The 14,602-nt window shown below is 45.0% G+C and overlaps 1 protein-coding gene across 2 annotated transcripts in view; it reads left to right on the top strand.

The window, feature by feature from the left end:
- Positions 1-922: 922 nt before the first annotated feature.
- The window catches only part of LOC128691707 (integrin beta pat-3), a 56,249-nt gene continuing 42,569 nt past the window's right edge, over positions 923-14,602 (top strand). The window contains exon 1 of one of the 2 annotated variants that reach the window (XM_053780587.2): positions 923-943. The gene's annotated coding sequence lies outside the window, so the exon portion shown is untranslated. Of the gene's footprint in view, positions 1,232-14,602 lie in introns of both variants that reach the window. The other variant, XM_053780585.2, reaches the window with a different exon arrangement.

Genomic DNA, 14,602 nt, shown 5'->3' with positions numbered 1-14,602 from the left:
AGTAAGACCTGCCAGCATGGGCCAGTAGACCTACTGAAGAGTTGAGAGTAAGACCTGCCAGCATGGGCCAGTAGACCTACTGTGGTTAACTCTCAGTCTTCATGTTAAGACCGTCACTGTTTATACATTTTCAAATTCAGTTATATTAATAATAATAATAATAATAATAATAATAATTTTTAGAATAACTAGTTTGTAATAAGTCACATATGATTGTTATTTCAAACTAGTTAATTAATCTAAAGATTAACTAGTTTGTAAACATTAGTTAGGTTATTATCTAGTTTATCTGTAGTTTAAAGCACACATTAAACATGTTAGTAATCGAAGCAAAATGGAAAAAAGTTGCGAGACAGATATTTATTGTGACAACTCCACAAAGTTTAGCTCAAGGTTCGTGCGTCAGTCCCAGAAGTTTTCACTATGTTAGTTGCCACTTTGGTTATTATGTCTACGTTATTTCAGTAGTTGTAACCAGAATATTTTCTTATTCTCGAGTATTTCAACCTATTATAGTTTTCTTTCGATATAAGCTATGGGGTCCCAGCGCATGTTAATATTTAATTAGTATTTTCCATATGTTTCTAGTTTTATGGTTCTGGTTGCTACGACTTACGTTAAATTTTGATAATTTATCACCGGTGTTTGTCTTTGTTAATATATTTAACGCAGTTATTGGAGAAAATAAAAAAGCAGTCCTTAAAAACATCTGTGGGTTTATTTTCCATGAATGTTTATAGTTCAGTACTATATATACCCACGATATTTTCCACAGTTCAAAACTTTAGACTACTGTAAATATTTTTCTCGTTCAGAAGTGATGGTACTGGTGTAGGTGAGGGGAGTGTGGGCACCCCTCACTGCCCTCACCGCGCCGCGCTGCCGGACGTCTGAGCATGAGTTCATAAGCACCGAAGTGACCGAAGCTTCATCAGCTTCCTCTGTACTGCCCTGCTGCCTCAGCTCACCCTGCTGCCTCAGCTCTCCCTACTGCCTCAGCTCACCCTGCTGCCTCGGCTCTCCCTGCTGCCTCGGTTCTCCCTGCTGCCTCGGCTCTCCCTGCTTCCTCGGCTTACCCTGCTTCCTCGGCTTACCCTGCTGCCTCGGCTCACCCTGCTGCCTCAGCTCACCCTGCTGCCTCAGCTCACCCTGCTGCCTCGGCTCACCCTGCTGCCTCAGCTCACAAACCCACATTCAGTAGCACACAGCCTGGGAGTGAGGGTACACTGATGTAAGTAGATTATGATTGTCGTCAGTCTGAACTCCTGGGGCTTGTACATTGAGGACTTTATTATTGACCCCCATGACCGTCCTGTCAAGTCAAAGTTTATTTCGACATGGTACAATGTTTATACAGAAATGGGTGGCACTTAAGTGCTTGCAGAAAGGGCATGGTTATGCAGAGGATTTCTGGCAAGCTTAAGACTACAAGGGCAAGTAACCAGATAAGTAAATCATACCACGGGTGGGGTTAGAACCCACGATCAGTCTCAAAACTCCAGACCGTCGCCTTTTGAGACTGATCGCGGGTTCTAACTCCACCCCTGGTATGGTTTGTTTGCAATCGTGTCATTACGATATCGTGAGTCAACTAAGTAAGTAAGCTTATTAAGGTACAGGTACACATAAATACAGGTTACACAAATTATCATACATAGTAACATGTGTGTAAATTAATTAAGATAACCTCAAAACGTCAGATACAGTGACTTTTTCCATTATATATATATATGTATTTAAGGTCAATAAATGTGTTCACATAAGTAGATAAATATATCATTGTACATAATTATAAGAAAAAATTATTTGGGTTAAAGTCTAGTACTATATAGATGGATTTCTTAACGTTAGACGACATTAAATATACCAATCCTGTGGTTTGTAGTTACTCCATACCCATCCTGTGAACAGTGGTCCCTCATGCCCATCCTGTGAACAGTGGTCCCTCATGCCCATCCTGTGAACAGTGGTCCCTCATGCCCATCCTGTGAACAGTGGTCCCTCATGCCCATCCTGTGAACAGTGGTCCCTCATGCCCATCCTGTGAACAGTGGTCCCTCATGCCCATCCTGTGAACAGTGGTCCCTCATGCCCATCCTGTGGGTGATAGTCACCATACACCCATACTGTGGGTGATAGTCACCATACACCCATACTGTGGGTGGTAGTCACCATACACCCATCCTGTGGGTGGTAGTCACCATACATCCATCCTGTGGGTGGTAGTCACCATACATCCATCGTGTGGGTGATAGTCACCATACATCCATCCTGTGGGTGATAGTCACCATACATCCATCCTGTGGGTGATAGTCACCATACATCCATCCTGTGGGTGGTAGTCACCATACATCCATCGTGTGGGTGATAGTCACCATACATCCATCGTGTGGGTGATAGTCACCATACACCCATACTGTGGGTGGTAGTCACCATACATCCATCCTGTGGGTGGTAGTCACCATACATCCATCATGTGGGTGGTAGTCACCATACACCCATCCTGTGGGTGGTCACCATACATCCATCCTGTGGGTGGTAGTCACCATACATCCATCATGTGGGTGGTAGTCACCATACACCCATCCTGTGGGTGGTCACCATACATCCATCCTGTGGGTGGTAGTCACCATACATCCATCCTGTGGGTGGTAGTCACCATACATCCATCCTGTGGGTGGTAGTCACCATACATCCATCCTGTGGGTGGTAGTCACCATACATCCATCCTGTGGGTGGTAGTCACCATACATCCATCCTGTGGGTGGTAGTCACCATGCATCCATCCTGTGGGTGATAGTCACTCCACATCCATCCTGTGGGTGATAGTCACCATACATCCATCATGTGGGTGGTAGTCACCATACACCCATCCTGTGGGTGGTCACCATACATCCATCCTGTGGGTGGTAGTCACCATACATCCATCCTGTGGGTGGTAGTCACCATACATCCATCCTGTGGGTGGTAGTCACCATACATCCATCCTGTGGGTGGTAGTCACCATACATCCATCCTGTGGGTGGTAGTCACCATACATCCATCCTGTGGGTGATAGTCACTCCACGTCCATCCTGTGGGTGATAGTCACTCCACACCCATCCTGTGGGTGGTAGCCCACACCCATCATGTGGGCGGTAGTTACTACAGAAGCACATAATGGGTCCAGGAACTGTGTCGTGGTTGTAACTAACATACCACACAAGGTTCATAATACCGACAAATGCATAAATTAGGCACTTGAAAATCATTTGGAAACTTTCATTAGGATATGTTTCGCTCACCAATAACATTTCAACTCAAAACATAGTGAGGAAAACATAGACGGGGTGTGTGAACAATGGTTTCGGCTGACAGCTGTACCTTGGCGATTCATTGTCTGTTTAGCTAAAACTCTTAGAATTCACAAATAACTCGCACTTAGGACGACTCTTCGGTCGTTCCAGAACCACTGTCAAGTCACAACTGAACGAGAGAAAACAACGTAGTATAATTAGCAGTAGTAGAAGAATTAATGGTAGTGGTACAGCTGAGGTGAGATGGGCTGGGTCTGAGTAAGGACCTATCAGCAGTAGAGTAACATACTAACGATAACATCTTGGGTAATCTCAACGGTTGGACGAATGTCAACATGAGGTCAGTGGACCTCCTGAGTGTTGATGGCTCAGTGGTGTCATCCAGTGTTAGTGGTGTGCACAAATCGTTTGGTCACGGTTCTGGATGTTATGTAGCTCCTGACTGACTTCTGTGGTGTGGTGCTTACTTTTGTCATAACTTCTGTAGTGTGTGAAGTATACAACAGCCTTGTTGGTGGTGGTGTCTGTGTTATTTTTCACTGTCATTGATGGTGGCTCATGTTTCCTCACACCTGCTGCCTCTGTTGACCTAACATTACCTGGGTGTTAGTACCTGGGTGTTAGTCCAGTGGTGTGGGTCGCACCCTGGGGGATAATATTGAAGGACCACACTGGAAATAAGACAGTCCCCAATGACGCACGGATTTTATTGGGTTATCCTTGGTGGCTAATTAAAAATCTGAACAAAATCGTGTCATATCTTTTGAAACTATTGGAATGTGCAGGCGTTCTGCTCGATTTTATACATATCCTTCCCAATTTTGGTTTCTGTGCAATAATTTAATGCCTCTACTAATCGGTTTCAAACTTTCAACACTCGTGTATCCTAGGCAGAAAAAAATAGTGTAAAGTTATGATTATTATCAGAGTTTGGAGGAGTCAGTATGACCTGGAGTTTACCTGACGATTTTATATTTTAAATATATACTTTAAAACTTCTGAAACATTTTACATAATAAATCATATATATTTATGTATTAAAAATGGGGTGGTGGAAGTGGCTATTTAGGTAAAAAAAATTACACAGTTTTTGAATGATTAGAATTTTGTTACATAGTAACTTCTGCAACTTTAGATAACACGGAAAATGTCAGAGTAACTTATTTTCGTTGGGGCCCTCGATTTCCACTGTGATTCTTGTGGTAGAACATCCTGAAGGACCCATATTAGTCACCGGGAAATCCGAGCCCACACCTGCGCCTTCCTGCAGACTTGTGGGCGCAAAGACTGTTGTTGCGTCTCCTGAGCGACTAGTTTATTGTGCACACATTGCTTATGATGAGAAGAGCAGAGCAAACAACAGGATTACAGAGGTCACAAAAGTTCTTCACCACACCCCCAATGGACATAGTTACATCGCAATATATATATATATATATTTTTTTTTTTCAACAAGTCGGTCGTCTCCCACCGAGGCAGGGTGACCCAAAAAAGAAAGAAAATCCCCAAAAAGAAAATACTTTCATCATCATTCAACACTTTCACCACACTCACACATTATCACTGCTTTTGCAGAGGTGCTCAGAATACAACAGTTTAGAAGCATATACGTATAAAGATACACAACATATCCCTCCAAACTGCCAATATCCCAAACCCCTCCTTTAAAGTGCAGGCATTGTACTTCCCATTTCCAGGACTCAAGTCCGACTATATGAATATATATATATATATATATATATATATATATATATATATATATATATATATATATATATATATATATATATATATATATATATATACGTACGTATATTGCAGTTGGCTGGTAGCCCATTCAGCTCACACATTGAAAGCAGGTTGACGCTGACGGAGAGAAAAGAAGGCATCTTCAACCTGAGACTTAGTAGAAAGGATGAGCTGTTGAAGTAGGAGATGGGCATGATTGTAACTTTTTTTTTTTTTGTTATTTATGAACCCCACAGTTAAGCGTCTTATTCGTTCCAACTTTTTTAATGTTCTTCCTTTTAAGCCCCTCTTTCGTTCTTATGAGGATGCTACCACACATTGAAGTCCGTGGTTCGATCCCCGGTACGGGCGAAAACATTTTGGCGTGTTTTCTTAAGACACCTGCTTTCCCTGCTCACCTAGCAGTAAATAGGTACCTGAGTGGTAGCCGATTGGTGTGGGTTGCATCCTGGGGATAAAATTAATCTAATTTGCCTGACATGCTCTGCTTAACCAATATGCCATTGATGTCAGCTAGGTCTGTATAAGTTGTATCATGTACATGTCTCACCTATAGACATAACCTACTTCCACTTGTGGTCTTCTCAGCTGGTGGATCAGGGCCTGATCAACCAGGCTGTTACTGCTGGTCGCACGTAGTCCAGCGTACGAACCACAGCCAGGCTGATCCGGCACCGACTTTAAGCATCTATCCAGCTCTCTCTTGAAGGCAGCCAGGGGCCTATTGGTAATTCCCCAAATGCATAGTGGGAGGCTGTTGAACAGTCTTGGGTCCCGGACACTTATGGTGTGTTCTCTTAGTGTACCAATGGTGCCCCTACTTTTCATTGGGGGTATTTTGCACCGCCTGCCCAGTCTTTTACTTTCGTAGGGGGTGATTTTTGTGTGCAGATTCGGTATATAAGCCCCATCTCCGCGATTTGGCTGCACTTTTGTCAAGATTGATGGACTGAACACATCGACTAGAGTTGTACAAGAATGGTATACAACACCGACAAGATGGAAATTTAGACACACGTGCAACATCTGGGTATCTTTATTGTAGACGTTTCGCCATCCAGTGGCTTTATCAATTATCATTATAGCCGTGTAGATTCTGAGGGACTGATTACCTCATCTTTTGTATATAGTTCTACTGTCTTCTAATTAAGACACTAGAACTATATACAAAAGATGAGGTAATCAGTCCCTCAGAATCTACACGGCTATAATGATAATTGATAAAGCCACTGGATGGCGAAACGTCTACAATAAAGATATCCAGATGTTGCACGTGTCTAAATTTTCATGGACTGGAGACTGAGGGACTGATCACCTCAGCCTCCTCCTCGTCTTCCATCTTTCTCTGCATTGATAAAATAAGATAAGATAAAGGTTTATTTCTTTGTAAAGGTTACAATGTATAATTACAATTTTGGTTTGGTAAATGCCGGGGTATTCGGACTGGAGAAGCCACTGCCTGGCGAAACGTTCCAGAATAAAGATTTTATTATTATTATTATTATTATTATTAGTAGTAGTAGTAGTAGTAGTAGTAGTAGTAGTAGTAGTATTATCATATACTACAGTTTCTTCATATAGCTAATGAACACAGTATAATGTGGAGTTAGTCTCAACATCATATAAATGTCTTATAACCACTGAAAAATAGTCATTCATGTAGTTGATACAAAATGTGGGTGTAGTCTCAAGATTTCAGATATCCTACTGTTAACAATGAAGTGCTGACGTAGAGGTGTCTGAAAGGTCGGATGTTTGGCTACTTTAAGATGGTTACGGTGCCCTGTGGCCTGGTGGCTAAAGCTCTCGCTTCACACAGCGAGGGTCTGGGTTCGATTCCCAGAGAGAGTAGAACCATTGGGCGTGTCTATGTTCCCCATCAGTAAAATGGGTACCTGGGAGTTAGTAGACTGGTGTGGGTCGCATCCTGGGCCAAAACTGACCTAATTTCCCGAAATGCTCTGCATAATACGGGGCTTTCTATATACTATATCATTGATGTCAGCTAGGACTGTATACCTTGTACATGTACTTGTAGTAAATAAAGATATTATTATTATAGTATTCCAGTGTATGGCCCTGTCTCTGTCCACACACCAGTGTATGGCCCTGTCTCTGTCCACACACCAGTGTATGGCCCTGTCACTGTCCACACACCAGTGTATGGCCCTGTCTCTGTCCACACACCAGTGTATGACCCTGTCTCTGTCCACACACCAGTGTATGACCCTGTCTCTGTCCACACACCAGTGTATGACCCTGTCTCTGTCCACACACCAGTGTATGACCCTGTCTCTGTCCACACACCAGTGTATGACCCTGTCTCTGTCCACACACCAGTGTATGGCCCTGTCTCTGTCCACACACCAGTGTATGGCCCTGTCACTGTCCACACACCAGTGTATGGCCCTGTCTCTGTCCACACACCAGTGTATGACCCTGTCTCTGTCCACACACCAGTGTATGACCCTGTCTCTGTCCACACACCAGTGTATGACCCTGTCTCTGTCCACACACCAGTGTATGTCCTTGTCTCTGTCCACACACCAGTGTATGACCCTGTCTCTGTCCACACACCAGTGTATGACCCTGTCTCTGTCCACACACCAGTGTATGACCCTGTCTCTGTCCACACACCAGTGTATGTCCTTGTCTCTGTCCACACACCAGTGTATGACCCTGTCTCTGTCCACACACCAGTGTATGTCCTTGTCTCTGTCCACACACCAGTGTATGTCCCTGTCTCTGTCCACACACCAGTGTATGTCCCTGTCTGTCCACACACCAGTGTATGACCCTGTCTCTGTCCACACACCAGTGTATGACCCTGTCTCTGTCCACACACCAGTGTATGACCCTGTCTCTGTCCACACACCAGTGTATGACCCTGTCTCTGTCCACACACCAGTGTATGTCCCTGTCTCTGTCCACACACCAGTGTATGTCCCTGTCTCTGTCCACACACCAGTGTATGACCCTGTCTCTGTCCACACACCAGTGTATGACCCTGTCTCTGTCCACACACCAGTGTATGACTCTGTCTCTGTCCACACACCAGTGTATGGCCCTGTCTCTGTCCACACACCAGTGTATGACTGTCTCTGTCCACACACCAGTGTATGACTCTGTCTCTGTCCACACACCAGTGTATGTCCCTGTCTCTGTCCACACACCAGTGTATGACTCTGTCTCTGTCCACACACCAGTGTATGACTCTGTCTCTGTCCACACACCAGTGTATGTCCCTGTCTCTGTCCACACACCAGTGTATGACTCTGTCTCTGTCCACACACCAGTGTATGTCCCTGTCTCTGTCCACACACCAGTGTATGACTCTGTCTCTGTCCACACACCAGTGTATGACTCTGTCTCTGTCCACACACCAGTGTATGGCCCTGTCTCTGTCCACACACCAGTGTATGTCCCTGTCTCTGTCCACACACCAGTGTATGACCCTGTCTCTGTCCACACACCAGTGTATGGCCCTGTCTCTGTCCACACACCAGTGTATGTCACTGTCTCTGTCCACACACCAGTGTATGTCACTGTCTCTGTCCACACACCAGTGTATGTCACTGTCTCTGTCCACACACCAGTGTATGTCACTGTCTCTGTCCACACACCAGTGTATGTCACTGTCTCTGTCCACACACCAGTGTATGTCACTGTCTCTGTCCACACACCAGTGTATGACCCTGTCTCTGTCCACACACCAGTGTATGGCCCTGTCTCTGTCCACACACCAGTGTATGTCCCTGTCTCTGTCCACACACCAGTGTATGACCCTGTCTCTGTCCACACACCAGTGTATGTCCCTGTCTCTGTCCACACACCAGTGTATGGCCCTGTCTCTGTCCACTTACCAGTATATGACTCTGTCTCTGTCCACTTACCAGTATATGACTCTGTCTCTGTCCACTTACCAGTGTATGACTCTGTCTCTGTCCACTTACCAGTATATGACTCTGTCTCTGTCCACTTACCAGTGTATGACTCTGTCTCTGTCCACTTACCAGTATATGTCTCTGTCTCTGTCCACACACCAGTGTATGACCCTGTCTCTGTCCACACACCAGTGTATGGCCCTGTCTCTGTCCACACACCAGTGTATGGCCCTGTCTCTGTCCACACACCAGTGTATGTCCCTGTCTCTGTCCACTTACCAGTATATGACTCTGTCTCTGTCCACTTACCAGTATATGACTCTGTCTCTGTCCACTTACCAGTGTATGACTCTGTCTCTGTCCACACACCAGTGTATGGCCCTGTCTCTGTCCACACACCAGTGTATGACTCTGTCTCTGTCCACACACCAGTGTATGGCCCTGTCTCTGTCCACACACCAGTGTATGACTCTGTCTCTGTCCACACACCAGTGTATGGCCCTGTCTCTGTCCACACACCAGTGTATGGCCCTGTCTCTGTCCACTTACCAGTGTATGTCCCTGTCTCTGTCCACACACCAGTGTATGGCCCTGTCTCTGTCCACACACCAGTGTATGTCCCTGTCTCTGTCCACACACCAGTGTATGGCCCTGTCTCTGTCCACTTACCAGTGTATGGCCCTGTCTCTGTCCACTTACCAGTGTATGGCCCTGTCTCTGTCCACACACCAGTGTATGTCCCTGTCTCTGTCCACACACCAGTGTATGGCCCTGTCTCTGTCCACTTACCAGTGTATGGCCCTGTCTCTGTCCACTTACCAGTGTATGGCCCTGTCTCTGTCCACTTACCAGTGTATGGCCCTGTCTCTGTCCACACACTTTTGTATCAGTCAAATCACATATTACTCGGGTAGATAATTTCCAGTAGATCCTTCATGTGTTAGCTCAAATCACCGACCAGTATGTTTTAAATAAGTGACCCACTGATCAGAGCAGATCGACTGGTCCGAACCCTTGACTGGTCCGAACCCGGGACTGGTTTCAAACAGTTTCATTGGACAATAAAGCAGACTGTAAACGGATGGGTTTGTAGGCGCCCTTATAAACACAAACATTAAAAATCAGGAACGTGACGGTAAGCTGTCCAATATACAAAAAGAGTTAGAAACAGAAATACAAATAGCTAGAGCTTCATTTAAGGTTATTAATATAATATTCAAGAGGTTGCTAGTAGACTTGCAGTAAATCAACCATTCAAATCATTATGAAGCTGTGTGTAGTCTGTGGTCAGTCAAACAAACGGGCTACCACATGGATAAATTGTCATTTTTGTGGAAATTGGTGTCACGCTCCTTGTGCAGATATCCCAGAACTAGCTACAAGCAGTATTAAAACAGAGAAGTGTTTTTGGGTATGCCCAAATGAGGAAAATCTGTGGACTAAAATCACAAGGGTATTAAAAGAGGATAACATCAAAGCTGCTTTCATAGAAAACCTGGAAGCTTTCTACAACAGATGGGAACATAAAAAGTCCGGGCTGAATGGTACTGCCCTTGATACTGGCCATGTAGTCACAAACTGTAAGGCTGGAGGTGATGTCCTGGTAGTCAGTAAATGTAGGGCTGATAGTGCTGTCCTGGGAGACAGTAATGGTGAAGCTGGAGGTGCTGTCCTGGGAGACAGTAATGGTGAAGCTGGAGGTGCTGTCCTGGGAGACAGTAATGGTGAAGCTGGAGATACTGTCCTGGGAGACAGTAATGGTGAAGCTGGAGGTGCTGTCCTGGGAGACAGTAATGGTGAAGCTGGAGATACTGTCCTGGGAGACAGTAATGGGGAAGCTGGAGGTGCTGTCCTGGGAGACAGTAATGGTGAAGCTGGAGATACTGTCCTGGGAGACAGTAATGGGGAAGCTGGAGGTGCTGTCCTGGGAGACAGAAATGGTGAAGCTGGAGATACTGTCCTGGTAGACAGTAATGGTGAAGCTGGAGATTTTGTCCAGGTAGTCGGGAATTATACGCAGGAAGGAATACATATAAATGACCTCATAGAGGACAGGAGCCATAGTAGGGAAACAAGTGTAGTCAAAGATAAGATAAAACCAATATTGCAAACCAGAAATACCGCAGGAAATAGCAAACAAGAGGACTCCAATAGCAATAGTGAGGATAAATTACCAAAAACAACTGGTGGGAGCTCCATTGTTGGTGCTAGGGAGGATAGGAATAAGACAGGGAAACATGCACCAACAGGGAATACAGTCACAGAAACCCAAGGCAAACGGAAACCAAGCCTGTGCACATACTATGCACTTGGTATCTGCTGGCATGGGAAATCTGGAAAAACAGATGGGACATGCAACTATGACCACCCTAGAAAATGTCATGCCCATATGACAACAGGAAAATGCAAACTCCCTTCCTGTAAGCTTTTTCACCCTGAAATGTGTACCTCTTCAGTACAGGAAAGACTGTGCTATAACTTAAATTGCCAGGCATACCATCTAAAGGGGACAAAAAGATACAAAACATCCAGGCCATGGGAAAACCTGGGTAGCCACAGCCACTCAAGAGGGAGAGGTTTTTTAGTGCCAGGAAGGAAAAAAAACTGGCAGGAAATGGCAGAAATCGTACACCAAATCCAGTCATTCCTGGAGTGGAACCACAGTCGATGGCCTCCACTCCAAACCAACAGATACAGATACTAATGCCGGAAAAAAAATCCCCCCCCAGTACCAACAATACCACCAGTCCGATAACATTCTTCTTTGCAAATATACAGGGTCTAAAGCCAGCAATAAACAACAAAATACCTTTCATCCGTGGACTGCTTGCAGAGGCAAAGGCAATGTTCGCGGCTTTCACTGAGACCCACATAAAGGATCACTTGGACAACGAAATATGGATCCCAGGTTACAACCTATACAGATGTGACAGAGTGAACAGGCAAAAGGGGGGGGTTGGCCTGTACATTGCAGAGTCACTTGTTTGCACAGAACTGCTTAATGCCTCAAATGACGTAGTGGAAGTTTTAGCAGTAAAGGTCGAGAACCAAAACCTAGTCATTGTGGTAGTCTACAAGCCTCCGGATGCAACATCCCAGCAATTCCAGGAACAGCTGTTAAAAATTGACCACTGTCTGGAAAATCTTCCAGCTCCTGCACCCAACATCTTGCTCCTGGGGGATTTCAACTTAAGGCACCTAAAATGGAGGAATATAGCAAATAATATTGTTGCAGTAATAACACCAGGAGGCAGCTCTGATGAAAACTCACACTCACACGAGCTTTTAAATCTCTGCACAAAATTCAATTTAAACCAGCAAATAATAGAGCCTACTAGACTGGAGAATACACTAGACCTCATCTTCACTAACAATGATGATCTGATAAGAAATGTCACCATATCAAAAACAATATACTCAGATCACAACATAATTGAGGTTCAGACATGTATGCGTGGAGCCTCAGACCGACAAAATGAGACTAGTCACGAGGGAGCATTCACCAAATTCAACTTCAATAACAAAAACATAAAGTGGGACCAAGTAAACCAAGTCCTAACCGATATAAGCTGGGAAGATATACTAAGCAACACAGACCCAAACTTATGCCTAGAACAGATTAACTCGGTGGCACTCGATGTATGCACAAGGCTTATTCCTCTAAGAAAAAGGAGGAGTAGATGTAAAATAGAAAGAGACAGGCGCTCCCTTTACAGGCGACGGAAAAGAATAACAGAGCGGCTAAAAGAGGTCAATATATCAGAAATGCGCAGGGAGACACTGGTCAGAGAAATAGCAAGCATCGAACTTAAGCTAAAAGAATCCTTTAGGAGTCAGGAATCGCGGGAAGAACTAAAAGCCATAAATGAAATCGAAAGAAACCCAAAGTATTTCTTCTCCTATGCCAAATCAAAATCGAGAACAACGTCCAGTATTGGGCCCCTACTTAAACAAGATGGGTCCTACACAGATGACAGCAAGGAAATGAGTGAGCTACTCAAGTCCCAATATGACTCAGTTTTTAGCAAGCCGCTAACCAGACTGAGAGTCGAAGATCAAAATGAATTTTTTATGAGAGAGCCACAAAATTTGATTAACACAAGCCTATCCGATGTTATCCTGACGCCAAATGACTTCGAACAGGCGATAAATGACATGCCCATGCACTCTGCCCCAGGGCCAGACTCATGGAACTCTGTGTTCATCAAGAACTGCAAGAAGCCCCTATCACGAGCCTTTTCCATCCTATGGAGAGGGAGCATGGACACGGGGGTCGTCCCTCAGTTACTAAAAACAACAGACATAGCCCCACTCCACAAAGGGGGCAGTAAAGCAACAGCAAAGAACTACAGACCAATAGCACTAACATCCCATATCATAAAAATCTTTGAAAGGGTCCTAAGAAGCAAGATCACCACCCATCTAGAAACCCATCAGTTACACAACCCAGGGCAACATGGGTTTAGAACAGGTCGCTCCTGTCTGTCTCAACTACTGGATCACTACGACAAGGTCCTAAATGCACTAGAAGACAAAAAGAATGCAGATGTAATATATACAGACTTTGCAAAAGCCTTCGACAAGTGTGACCATGGCGTAATAGCGCACAAAATGCGCGCTAAAGGAATAACAGGAAAAGTTGGAAGATGGATCTATAATTTCCTCACTAACAGAACACAGAGAGTAGTCGTCAACAGAGTAAAGTCCGAGGCAGCTACGGTGAAAAGCTCTGTTCCACAAGGCACAGTACTAGCTCCCATCTTGTTCCTCATCCTCATATCAGTGGTCAGTCGTCACAGTGTTCAGTGGTCAGTCGTCACGTGAGGTCACAGACCCTGAGCTGCTTGGGGATTAGCGTGGACGGTTACAAAGCATGGCTTGCTTCTACAGTGTTTTAAAAGCTGAGGTTGGAGAGTTGAAGGAGGAGGTCTTGCTTCTCCAGGAGGAGATTAGGAGGCTGAAGGTCCACCTCAATGGGCCTGGGAGAGAGTGTGAGGTGGTTGGAGATGTGGGGAATGAGGCTTCTAGCAGTGAGGTGCAGTCTGTCTCTCACTGTGAGGAGGCTGTAGGTGGGGTGGTAGCAACGGCTACCAGCAGTGAGGTGCAGCCCAGCACCTGCTACAAGTGGCGAGTTGTTCACAGTAATGGGAGGCGCATCAGAGTAAGGAAAGTTAAGAGTGCAGATCTGAAGGTAGGAAATCGCTTCTCTGTTCTCCAGGATGAATGTACTTCAGTGGCCAGTGAAGGTAAGGGTACTACTGCCCCTGCTAATGAAGGTAAGCGCATTCTTGTGGTTGGTGACTCTCAGGTAAGATATGTTGATCGTGCTTTTTGTAATAGGAATAAGAAGATGAGAGATAGAGTGTGCTTCCCTGGAGCTGGTGTTGGGGACATTGTCAACAGACTGGATAATATCATGTCAGGTAATGGGAACAAGCCCATTATCTGTCTCAGTGCTGGTGGAAATGATATTGGGAAGGGTAGGAGAGAAGAGCTGCTAGATAAGTACAGGTCAGCTATAGATTTCATTAAGTCTAAGGGAGGGATCCCAATCATATGTAGCATCTTGCCTAGAAGGGGAGTAGGAAATGAATGGTTGTCTAGGGCAATTGGTGTAAATTGCTGGCTAGACAGATACTGCAAGGAACTTGCAATCCCATTCATTGACAACTG

Source organism: Cherax quadricarinatus, unplaced genomic scaffold, assembly GCF_038502225.1.
Source record: "Cherax quadricarinatus isolate ZL_2023a unplaced genomic scaffold, ASM3850222v1 Contig1173, whole genome shotgun sequence".
In the NCBI taxonomy this organism is placed as follows: domain Eukaryota; kingdom Metazoa; phylum Arthropoda; class Malacostraca; order Decapoda; family Parastacidae; genus Cherax; species Cherax quadricarinatus.
Note: the sequence above shows the minus strand (reverse complement) of the source record. Positions and strands in the feature narration are given on the sequence as shown.